This window comes from Acinonyx jubatus, chromosome B1 (genome assembly GCF_027475565.1).
Source record: "Acinonyx jubatus isolate Ajub_Pintada_27869175 chromosome B1, VMU_Ajub_asm_v1.0, whole genome shotgun sequence".
NCBI classification, from domain to species: Eukaryota; Metazoa; Chordata; class Mammalia; order Carnivora; family Felidae; genus Acinonyx; species Acinonyx jubatus.
Genome location: NC_069382.1, coordinates 156,458,466 through 156,471,027, shown reverse-complemented (window position 1 = coordinate 156,471,027; position 12,562 = coordinate 156,458,466).

Here is a 12,562-nt window from a genome sequence, read left to right as displayed (position 1 = left end):
TGTATGTATATAGTTATATACACAACAGAATATGACTCAGTTATAAAAAAGAATGAAATCTTGCCATTTTCAACAACATGGGTGGACCTAGAAGGTATTATGCTAAATGAAGCTAGACAGAGAAAAACAAATATGTATGATTTCACTAATATGTGGAATCTAAAAAACAAAACGAATAAAGCAGAAACAGACTCATAAATACAGAGAACAAACTGATGGTTGCCAGAAGGGAGGGGTGTGGGGAGAAGGGTAAAATATGTGAAGGGGATTAAGAGGTTCGATCTTCCAGTTATAAAATAAATAAGACACAGGGATGTAATATACAGAATAGGGAATTTAGTCAATAATATAACAACTTTGTATGATGACAGATGGTAACAAGTCTTATTGTGGTGACCATTTTTAAATGTATATAAATATCAAATCAGTATGTTGTACACCTGAAACTAATACAATATTGTATGCCAATTATTCTTCAAAAAAGAAAAGAATCTCGGGGCACCTAGGTGGCTCAGTCAGTTAAGTGTTCAATGACTCTTGATTTCAGCTCAGGTCATGATGATCTAGTTCATGAATTGAAGCCCCATGTCAGGCTCTGCACGGACAGTGTGGAGCTTGCTGGAGATTCTCTCTCTCTCTCTCTCTCCTTCTCTCTCTGACCCTCCCCTACTCAGTCTTCTTCTCAAAATGCATAATTTTTTTTTTAAAAAACTCAAAAGAAAGACAAATCTTAAAAAAAGAGAGAGAGAGGGAGAGAGAGCACATGTGAGTTAGGAAGGGGCCGAGGGGTGGGAGGTGGTAAGAAGATCTGGAACCAGTTCTGCACTGATAGCAGAGAGCCCAATGCAGGGCTCGATATCACACACCGTGAGATCATGATATGAACCGAAGTTGGACACTTAACCAACCAAACCACCCAGGCTCCCCTTAAAAAACTTTTGAGAAAAACAGGAGAAAATCTTTAGGACCTAGGCAAAGTGTGCTTAGACCTGACACTAAGAGCATGATTTATAAAAAGAAAAATTGGTAAATTGGTCCTCTCAAAATTAAAAATGTTTGCACTGTAAAATTCCTTATAATGAGGATGAAAAGACAAATATAGACTGGGAGAAAATATTTGCAAACCACATACCCAACAAAAGACTTGTATCTAGAATAAATAAAGAGATCTCAAAACTCCAGAGTAAAAAACAAAACAAAACAAAACAATTTGATTAGAAAATAGACAAATTTATGAGCAGACGTTACACTAGACAGGATAGATAGATGGCAAATTAACGCATGAAAAGACATTCAACATCATTTGCCATTAGGGAAATGCAAATCACAATGAGATATCATTTTAGTCATGATGACTAAAATAAAAAGTGTTAGTAACATCAAATTCTGTCAAGGTTGTGGAGAAACTGGATCATTCATTGTTGGTGGGAATGTCGAATGGTACAACTATTCTGGGAATACAGTTAGGTAGTTTCTTAAAAAACTAAGCATGCTAATTACCATATGACCCAACAATTGTACCTTTGGGCATTTCTGTCACAGAAATGAAAGCTTATGTTATGCAAAAACCTGAACACGAATGTTCATAGCAGCTTTATTTGTAATAGTCAAAAACTGGAAACAACCTAAATATCTTTCATCAAGCAAACAGTTAAACTGTGGTACATACATACCATGGAGTATTACTCAACATTAAAAGTGAATCGACAGTTGATTCCTGCAACACAACTTGGGTGGATCTCGAGGGCATTACGCTGAATTAAAGGAAAGAAACCAGATCTCAAAACTAGAAAACAGAAATAGTGGTCAAAACTGAAAATTTACTGAAAACTTTTTTGCTAGCTCATTACATATGATTCTCAGAATCTTAAGTAATCAATAAGTTTAAATTATACTAATTTGGGAAGAATTCTCAGGTATTTATGACTCTTACCCCAAAAAAAGTTTTAGGGCCCTCTGAAACATAGGTGAGTAAACTCCAGGCTCACAATTTGGAAGTAAACAGAAAAAAAAAATGTTTTTCAGGGCACCTGGGTAGTTCAGTCAGTTAAGCATCCGACTTCAGCTCAGGTCATTATCTCACGGTTTGTGGGTTTGAGCCCCACATCGGTCTCTGTGCTGACACCTCAGAGCCTGGAGCCTGCTTTGAAGTCTGTGTCTCCCTCTCTCTCTGCTCCTCCCCTGCTCACACTCTGTCTCTCTCTCTCTGTCTCTCTGTTTCTCTCTCTCTTAAAAATAAACATTAAAAAAATGTGTTTTTAAATTTTTTTAGAATTTTATTTATGAGAGAGAGAGAGTGCATGCATGCACCCACATGCGGGGGAAGGGCAGAGGGAAAGAGAGAGAGAGAGAGAGAGAGAACAAGAGAGAATCTCAAGCAGGCTCCATGCCCAGCACTGAGCCCCATCTCACAACCTTGAGATCATGACCTGAGCTGAAATCAAGAGTCAAATGCTTAACCAACTGAGCCACTCAGGCACACCTATTTTTTAAAGATAATTATTTTTGAATGAAACCATACTATCCAGAAGGATATATATGATTCTAGAAATGTCATTTTATTCATCAATTCCACAAATATTTACAAAATGCTATATATGCACTGTCCCAGGAACCAGATTTAGCAGTGAACAAAGCATACTAAAAATCCCTGCCCTTTGGGGAGTGGAGAATCCCTGCCCTCAAGAAGCAGGGATTAATTCTAATATCTAGTACTGTTACTATAATAAAAGGCCCAGTTAAAAAAACAACTACAAACTGTTCAAATAATGGTCACAATCAATGATTACACAAGACCTATGGGTCAGAGAATGTTTTATAAAAATTTAATCAGTATAGTAAATCAAACTATATAAATACCAAAAATATACATTGTCACTCATAGGCTGATCTTGGACCAGCATGTTATCAAATCTCACCTAAATGGAAATTACAGAGGGGTGCCTGGCTGGCTCAGTTGGTAGAGCATGCGACTCTTGATCTCAAGGTTGTGAGTTCAAGCCCCACATTGAGTATAAAGATTACTTAAAAATAAAAGGATTTGGGGAACGTGGGTGGCTCAGTCAGTTAAGCAGCTGACTCTTGATTTTGCCTCAGGTCATGATCTCTGGGTTTGTGGGCTCGAGTCATGCATGGGCTCTATGCTGACAGTGTGGAGCCTGCTTGGGGTTCTCTCTCTCTCCCTCCCTCTCCCTGTCCCTCCCCCACTTGCACTGTCTCTCTCTCTCTCTCTCTCTCTCTCAAAATAAATAAATAAACTTAAAAAAAATGAAAATAAAAACTTTAAAAAATATAAAGACAATTACTAAAGCACCAAAGGCACTGTGGAAACTTTAACTGGGTCCTCTGAATCAAAGCCAAATCTCTGTGGAATTTTGAAAACATAGTTTCTTTTCATAAAAATTGTTATAAATATTAACAAATAGTGAATTTATTATTATTTAAATAAGAATATTTTCTAAATTTCTCCATTTTAAATTCTTTTTCTGAGCACACTTTATTTTTTTTTCCTTGCAAATCTTTGTTTATTTTTTAAATTTTATTTTAAAGTTTTTTAAAATTTACATCCAAATTACTTAGCATATAGTGCAACAATGATTTCAGGAGATTCCTTAGTGCCCCTTACCCATTTAGCCCATTCCCCCTCCCACAACCCCTCCAGTAACCCTATGTTTGTTCTCCATATTTATGAGTCTCTTCTGTTTTGTCCCCCTCCCTGTTTTTATATTATTTTTGTTTCCCTTCCCTTATGTTCACCTGTTTTGTCTCTTACAGTCCTCATATGAGTGAAGTCATATGATTTTTGTCTTACTCTGACTAATTTCACTTAGCATAATACCCTCCAGTTCCATTCACATAGTTGCAAATGGCAAGATTTCATTCTTTTTGATTGCTAATACTCCATTGTGTATATATATATATATATATATATATATATATATATATACCACATTTTCTTTATCCATTCATCCATCGATAGACATTTGGGCTCTTTCTATACTTTGGTTATTGTTGATAGGGCTGCTATAAACATGGGGGTGCATATGTCCCTTTGAAACAGCACACCTGTATCCTGTGGATAAATACCTAATAGTGCAATTGCTGGGTCATAGGGTAGTTCTATTTTTAGTTTTTTGAGGAACCTCCATACTGTTTTCCAGAGTGGCTGCACCAGCTTGCATTCCCATCTCCATTTTAAATTCTAATATGATTAAATATTTATAGACATAACAAAAAACACTCTTTGAGATATTCAAATTTTTAAGAGTATTAATATTTGGGGGGTACCTGGGTAGCTCAGTCAGTTGAACACCTGATTTGATTTTAGCTCAGGTCATGATCTCACAATTCAGGAGACTGAGCCCCAAGTCAGGCTCTGTGCTAACAGTGTGGAGCCTGCTTGGGATTTTGTCTCCCTCTCTCTCTGACCCTCCCCTGCACTCTCTCTATCTCTCTCTCTCTCAAAAATAAATACATATTTTTAAAAAGAGAGCATTAAAATTTGATCTGGGATTCCAAGACTATAATATTTGAGATCAAGTGCTGTATGAAATAGATGTTATGTCCATTTTATGGTTAATGTAGTGGGACTCAAGAAAGGTCAGGAAGAGTTCTTTTATTTATTATTTATTATTTATTTTTATTTATTTATTTATTTATTTATTTATTTTTTTTTTTTTTTTGAGAGAGGGAGAGACAGAGCACAAGCAGGGGAAGGGCAGAGAGAGAGGGAGACACAGAATTGCAAGCAGGTTCCAGGCTCTGAGCTGTCAGCACAGAGCCTGATGCTGGCCTCAAACTCTCAAGTTGTCAGATCATGACCTGTGCTGAAGTCAGATGCCCAATCAACTGAGCTACCTAGGCACCACAGGAAGAGATTTTTTAAAAGACAAGCCTAATTCTTTTTTTTTTTCTTCTAAATTTTTATTTAAATTCTAGTTAGTTAAGATACAGTGTAATATTGGCTTCAGGAGTAGAATAAAAAAAAAAGTAGAATTTAGTGATTGATCACTTAACATACAACACCCAGTGCTCATCATAATAAGTACCCTCCTTAATACCCATCACCCATGTAAACCATCCTTCGCCCACCTCCCTCCATCAACCCTCAGTTTGTTCTCTATCATCAAGAGTCTTATGGTTTGCTTCCCTCTCTTTTTTTTTTCCTTCCCAAATGTTCATCTGTTTTGTTTCCTTTATTCCACATATAAGTGAAATCATATGATATTTGTCTTTCTCTGTGACTTATTTCACTTAGCATAACACACTATAGCTCCATCCACATTGTTGCAAATGGCGAGATTTCATTCTTTTCTTTTAAATTTTTTTAAATAAAAATTTATTTTGAGAGAGAGAGAGAGAGAGAGAGGGCACAAGCAGGGGAGGGGCAGAGAGAAGGAGGCACAGAATCCAAAGCAGGCTTCAGTCTCTGAGCTGTCAGCACAGAGCCTGATGCAGGGCTTGAACTCACAAGCCGTGAGATCATGACCCAAACTGACGTCAGACTCTTACCTGACTGAGCCACCCAGACCCCCCAAGATTTCATTCTTTTAGATGACTGAATAATATCCTATATTATATATATAATGTAATATATATAATATAATAATATATTATTATAGTGTATTAATGTTATATACTAATAATATTAATATAATATATTATTAATATATAATTTATTAATTAATATAATTGATAATCTATTATTGTATATAATATGTGTGTGTGTGTATATATATATATATATATACTGCAAAACAAGCCTATTTTGTTTTCCTTTCCATTCAGCTCTGTGATGTAGATATTCACTTCATCTTCTGAAATGAACATATTCTACTATATTAAGTTGGGCAACCCAACATGTATATACCTTATTACCTCTGTCATCAAGTTTAAACTTTTAAGAAAAATTATTAAAAACTTGAAAATAAGGCAAAATATTACTGTGTGCCTTTTCAATGTCATACTAGAGTATTGTCTAAGAAACCCTGCATGGGGATCATCTGGCTCTACAGGCTGTCATCTTATTTGGCTTGTTACTTACTGTTGACAGGGCCTAGAGTCTGTAAAGTTAGATACTAACTCATGGCAGATAAGTGGCAAATGCTTTTGTCAAGTAGAAAAGGTGACTCCAAAGGTTATTGTTTTATTGCTCTGACAATAGAAAGCAGTATTGCATCTGATTTTGCAGTCTTATTACAAAGTTCTTTTTTCCCAGAGACTGTATATTCTATCCTCCTTTGAACTGGGTTTACTGTCCTTCTGGTTCCCTCACTAATGAGTTAAGTAAAAAGAATAAATAAGAGGCCAGTTTGCCCAGCAGATGGGGAAGGAGGTGTTTCTGATTTGGGAAGACCAGCCTATACAATGGCCAGCATGACTTCTTTAGAAAAATCCAAGAGTTCAGTTTGCTTCTTCAGTAAATCTGGGGTAAGTTGAGGCCCAGGGTTCTGCACTTCTACAAGTGCAGTTGAAACGGATGCTGCTGGTTCATGGACCACACCTGGAGGAACAAGGGGGGTAAGCCAGAGCATAGGTGCATGTAGGAATGTCCAGAGGTGAAAAATGGAGACTGAGGGAGATGAATGTGGAACTAAAACAGGCTCTCTGTAGGGGTAAAAATAACCTTTTTTTCCCACAATCTACATCAAACAAAACGATTCCTAGGCCCAAGCAGGTAGTTCACTCATTTCAAATACTATATGCACTCGCTACATCCCAGTATAATCACACAAGATGAGGCCTGGTAAGTAATTTCATGAAAACTGTCCTGGATTCGGTCTCCCTTAGGGCGGTAGTTGAGCTAAGCTATATTGCGGTGTCTACTGCCATCTAGTGGACATAAGTTGACATAACTAGTGCCTCAGAGAGTAGTTTTCAACATGCCCTACTTTATCTTCACAATAACCTATGAGGTTATTCCAATTTGTTTACATTTTTAAAATTAATTTGAGCTTACTGTAAGGGTGCCTGGGTGGCTCAGTCGGTTAAGCATCCAACGTTTGGTTTTGGCTCAGGTCATGATCTCATGGTTTTGTGGGTTTGAGCCCTGCTCAGAGTCTGTACTGGCAGTGTGGAGCCTGCTTGAGATTCTCTGTCTCCCTCTCGCTCTACCCGCCCCCCCCCACACACACACTCACACTGTATCTGTCTCTCTCAAAATAAATTAATAAACTTAAAATTTTAAAAAAAAATATTGAGCTAACTGTGAGCCAAGAACAATACATGAATAATCTTATTTATTCCCCATGTTAATTTTTTTTTTTACATTTATTTGTTTTTGATCGACAGAGACAGAGAACAAGTGGGGGAGAGGCAGAGAGAGGAGACACAGAATCCGAAGCAGGCTCCAGGCTCCGAGCTGTCAGCACAGAGCCTGACGTGGGGCTGGAACTCACAAACCAGGAGATCATGACCTGAGGTGAAGTCGGACACTTAACTGACTGAGCCACCCAGGCGCCCCGTTATTCCCCATGTTAAAAACAAAATTCAGGGACACCTGGGTGGCTCAGTTGCTTGGGCAACTGAGTCTTGATTTTGGCTCAGAACGTGATCTCATGATTCATGGGATTGAGCCCCATGTCAGGCTCTGTGCTGGCAGTGTGGAGTCTGCTTGGGATTCTCTCTTTCTCCCTCTCTCTCTGCTCCTCCCTTGCTCTCTCTCACACACATAAAATAGACTTTTTTAAAAATTCGATGGAGTAAACTTGAAGATCTAATTGACTGAGTCATAATCCGACAACATCCCATCTAGCAAGAAGAGGGAAGAAGAGTTGTACAAAATGGAAGGTTTGTATAGGAAGGGGATGGTGCAATGAGCTAGTAGCAAAAGAAAAGAAAGGATTGTTCCAGGCAAGGGCACCTTCCCGAAGTTTCTTATAATGCTGAATGCCTTATCTTCTTTTGCAGAAAGGGGTGGGGGATGGAGAGGGTCCATATGACAGGTTACCTCACTGGTGCTGATCAAAAAACTCCTGGGGTGCCTGGGTGCCTCAGTCACTCAGTCTGACTCTTGTTTTCAGCTCACGTCATGATCTCACAGGTTGTGATGAGCCAGGCTCTGTGCTGATAGTGTTGATCCTGCCTGATATTCTCTCTCGCCTTCTCTCTCTACCCCTCCCCTGCTCTAAATAAATAAATAAACAAATAAACGAACGAACGAACTTTAAAAAAAGAAAGAAAATTCCCAACTGACCAGTTGAGACCACATTTCTGGGGGAGGTTGAAACTGCAATTAAATTAGGGATTAACTTTGCTGACTTGGCCTGGCAAAAGTGACTGGTTGGGCCTGTGGTTTTCTTTTTAATACCCATAACAATCTTATGTGATACTATTACCTGTGTTGTTATTCCCATTTACAGATGAGGAAGCTGAGGCTTAGATCTAGAATGTAAGAAACATTCTCATACTTCAGTAGCTAATAAGTGGGAACATCAGGATTCAAACCCAGAGTAGTCACACATCATTAACACAAACCATCATCATCATTTTCTCCCCCTCCCCCTCCTCCCTCTCCGCTGCTTCTTCTTCTTCTTCTTCTTCTTCTTCTTTTCTTCCTTTTCTTCTCCTTTGCCTCCTCCTCCTATTTCCCCCTTCCTCCTCCTCCTTCTCCTTCTTCTTCTTCTTCACAATGCATTGTGATTATATGCCATTTTCCTAAACAGTTTATAGGTATTGTATAACTTAATTCTTACAATTCTTATGAGTTAAGTATAATTATTATTCCTATTTTATAGATGAGGAAATCAGTCAAGGCACAGAGGAGTTAAGCAAGTTATCCAAGGTTGTCAGTAGTGAAAACCATACCCAGAATTGGAGCCTAGGGAATTTTTTTATTTTAATATTTTATGTAATTAAAATTTGCTTCTCTGACATCTAGGAAATAGACCTTTATCCCCATTTCTTATTTTATTTTTTCAGCTTTATTGAGATATAACTGACACATAACATTGTATAAGTTTAAGGCATACAATGTGATGATCTGATACATGTATATTATGTGTCATATATACATAGATATATATGATACACACATATATTCTCAATATATATATATTGAGAAATGATTAGCACAATAAAGTTAGCTAACATATCCATCACCTCACATAATTACAATTTTTTGTGTGTGGTGAGAACATTTAACATTTACTCTCAACAACTTTTTTTTACTTCCAAATTTTTATTCAAATTCCAGCCAGTCAAGATATAGTGTAATATTGGTGTCAGGAACAGAACCTAATGACCCATATCACCTACATATAACACCCAGTGCCCAACACAAGTGCCCTCCTCTCCATACTCATCACCCACCCAGCCTATCCCCCACCCACCTCCCTCCATCAATTTTGTTTGTTCTCTACCATAGAGTCTCTTATGGTTTGTTTCCCTCTCTTTTTTCCTCTTTCCCATATGTTCATCTGTTTTGTTTCCCAAACTGTACATATGAGTGAAAACAGGGTATTTGTCTCTCTCTCTGACTAACTTACTTCACTTAGCATGATGCATTCTAGCTCCATCCACATCATTGCAAATGGCAAGATTTCATTCTTTTTGATAACTGAGTAATATTCCATTACACGCATATATGTGCACATTAATTTTATTAATATTATTAATAATTAATGTTAACATTAATATATATCACATTTTTAATCCATTCATTAAGTGATGGACATTTGGGCTCTTTCCATAATTTAGCTATTTTGATAATGCTGTTATAAACATGTGCATGTACCCGTTTGAATCTGTATTTTTGAATCCTTTAGGTAAATACCTAGTAGTGCAATTGCTGAGTCATAAGGTAGTTCTATTTTTAGTTTTTTGAGGAACCTCCACACTGTTCTCCAGAGTGGCTGCATCAGTTTCTTAGCAACTCTCCAGGATATAACACAGTACTGTTCTGTTAACTGTAGTCACCATGATGAATATTAGATCCCACAACTTGTTCATCTTATAACTAGAAATTTGTACTCTTTGACCAACATGTTCCCATTTCCTCCACATCAAAACCACAGAAATCAGCATTCTATTCTGTTTCTATGAGTTAGGCTTTTTTTAGATTCCACATGTCGGTGAGATCATACAGTATTTGTCCATTCTCTGTCTGACTTATTTCACTTAACATAAAGCCCTCAAGGGAATCCAGGGAGTTTTATTCCAGAGCCCATTCTCTCAGCCAATAAACAATTTAGGAAATAAAGTTAATTTGGTTTTCCTTGTTATAAAATTAATGCATATTGTAAAAAGCAGAAAGAAAAAAAATCACTGAAAATTCTATCTACCAAACACAACCACAATTAGCATTTAGTGTCTCACCCCTAGCCGCAATTCTAAGCTACTTTGTTGTTTTTGTTTTTCTAAAAATTTTTTTTAATGTTTATTTATTCTTGAGAGATAGAGACAGAGCACGAGCAGGGGAGGGGTGGAGACAGATGGACACACAGAATCTGAAGCAGGCTCCAGTCTCTGAGCTGTCAGCACAGAGCCCAGTGTGGGGCTCGAACCCACAGACCATGAAATCATGACCTAAGGTGAAGTTGGACACCTAACTGACTGAGCTATCCAGGCACCCCTGTTTTTGTTTTTTCTAAAGTTTACTTATCTATTTTGAGAGAGACAGAGAGAGAGAGCACAAGTGGGAAAGGAACAGAAAGGAGGAAAGACAGAATCCAAAGCAGACTTCTCCCCATCAGCACAGAGCCCAATGCGGGGTTCAAACCCACGAACTGTGAGACCATGACCTGAGCTAAGATTAAGAGTTGGACAATTAACCAACTGAGCCACCCGGCATCCCTAAGCTTCTTTGTTTTAAATATAGTTGTGATCATACTATAAGAACTATTTTGTGTTGTTTCTTTTATTTAATATCATAACATAGGCATTTCCAATACCCCCAAACTATTCATAATTGTTTTTGTTAATGGGCCCTTTATTATTGTTATAATTTGTAGTGCCTCCTGATGAGAGAGCAAAAGGCAAGCTGAGGACAAAACATGAACTGACACCTGCAACCTCGCCCCCCTTAAGGTGGGATATATATATAACATTCCCCAGGCACTAGTAACTGCTTAAGAACAAATGAAGGGGAAAAACAAATGGTCAATTAATAAAGATCACAGTCATGTAGGGCATGAAACTCCACTATAGTTTGAAACTGTCTTAATGATTTATAAGAAAAACACTAATAGACCTTCAGGAACTCTAGACTCAATTTCCTGTAGCACCTTCACCTCCATAGGATAGAAACCCCTATATTATCAGTCACTGCCCACAATCACAATGCAGCTCTTTCTGTCCATAGGTCCTGTCCCTGTGCTGTAATAAAACCATCATTCCTTTTTTTTTTTAATGTTTATTTATTTTTGAGAGATAGAGAGACGGAGAGAGAGTGTGTGCACGTGCGTGCACAAATGGGAGAGGGGCAGAGAGAGAGAGACACAGAATTCGAAGCAGGCTCCAGGCTCTGAGCTGTCAGCACAGAGCCTGACGCGGGGCTCGAACTCACAGACCGTGAGATCATGACCTGAGCTGAAGTTGGACGTTTGACTGAGCCACCTAGGTGCCCCAAACTACCATTCTGCACCTAACATCTCAAGAATTCTTTGGTAGGCTCGACAATCCCACATCACCTCTATGGGTCAGGTACTGGTGTGAGGAATTTCTATGTATTTACTCTTTGCAACAACTCCATAGTATAGAGACTATTAGGAGTCCTATTTTAGATGAGGAAACTGAGGCACAGCTGGTAAGTGACAAAGCTAGGATTTGAACCTAGGAAGTCTGGCTCCAGAGTCTGCCATTATATAACGTTAGAAAGCAAGGATTTAAATAGATTTAAATTGTTTACATTTTGATACATTAACTACCTGGAATTTAAATAAAAACTTAAAAAAATAAATCGTTTACATTTTGAATCAGCTATGAAGAATCATATGAAGAAGCACTAAAACAATCTTTTAATAACCATTACACTTATAAAAAGCCTTTTGCAAATAATAATAATTAACATGTTGTCTATCAAGGAGGCAAACCTTGCATATACAGCAAAACCTTGGGTTGTAACTTGTTCTGTGAGTGTTCCATAAGACAAGCAGACATTTCTAATAAAGTTTAACTTGATAAATGAGCAATGTCTTGCAATATGACAAGCAGTACATGATGCCGAATATCACATGAGGCAATGGTTCTTGAAATTCATTTTCATATATAAATGCTTCGGTTTACAAGCATGTTTCCAGAATAAATTATGTTCGTAAACCATGGTTTTACTGTAATGAGATAAATCTCCAAAAAGAAAAGTATAGATAGTCACCATTTATCATGTGCTGCATACATTTATATTCATTATCTCTAATCTTTACTGAGACTCTGTTAGTGAATATTATTCTCTGCTAACATGAGGAAAGGAAATGCAGAGAGGGAAATTTGCACACGATCACAAAGCTAAGAAGTGCTGAAGTTAGATCACACTCAGATTATTTCACTTGAAACCCTAAATTCTTATATTCATGCTAAACTCTACAGCTGCATTGACTAATACTGTAGGCATCAGTATTATATAGAA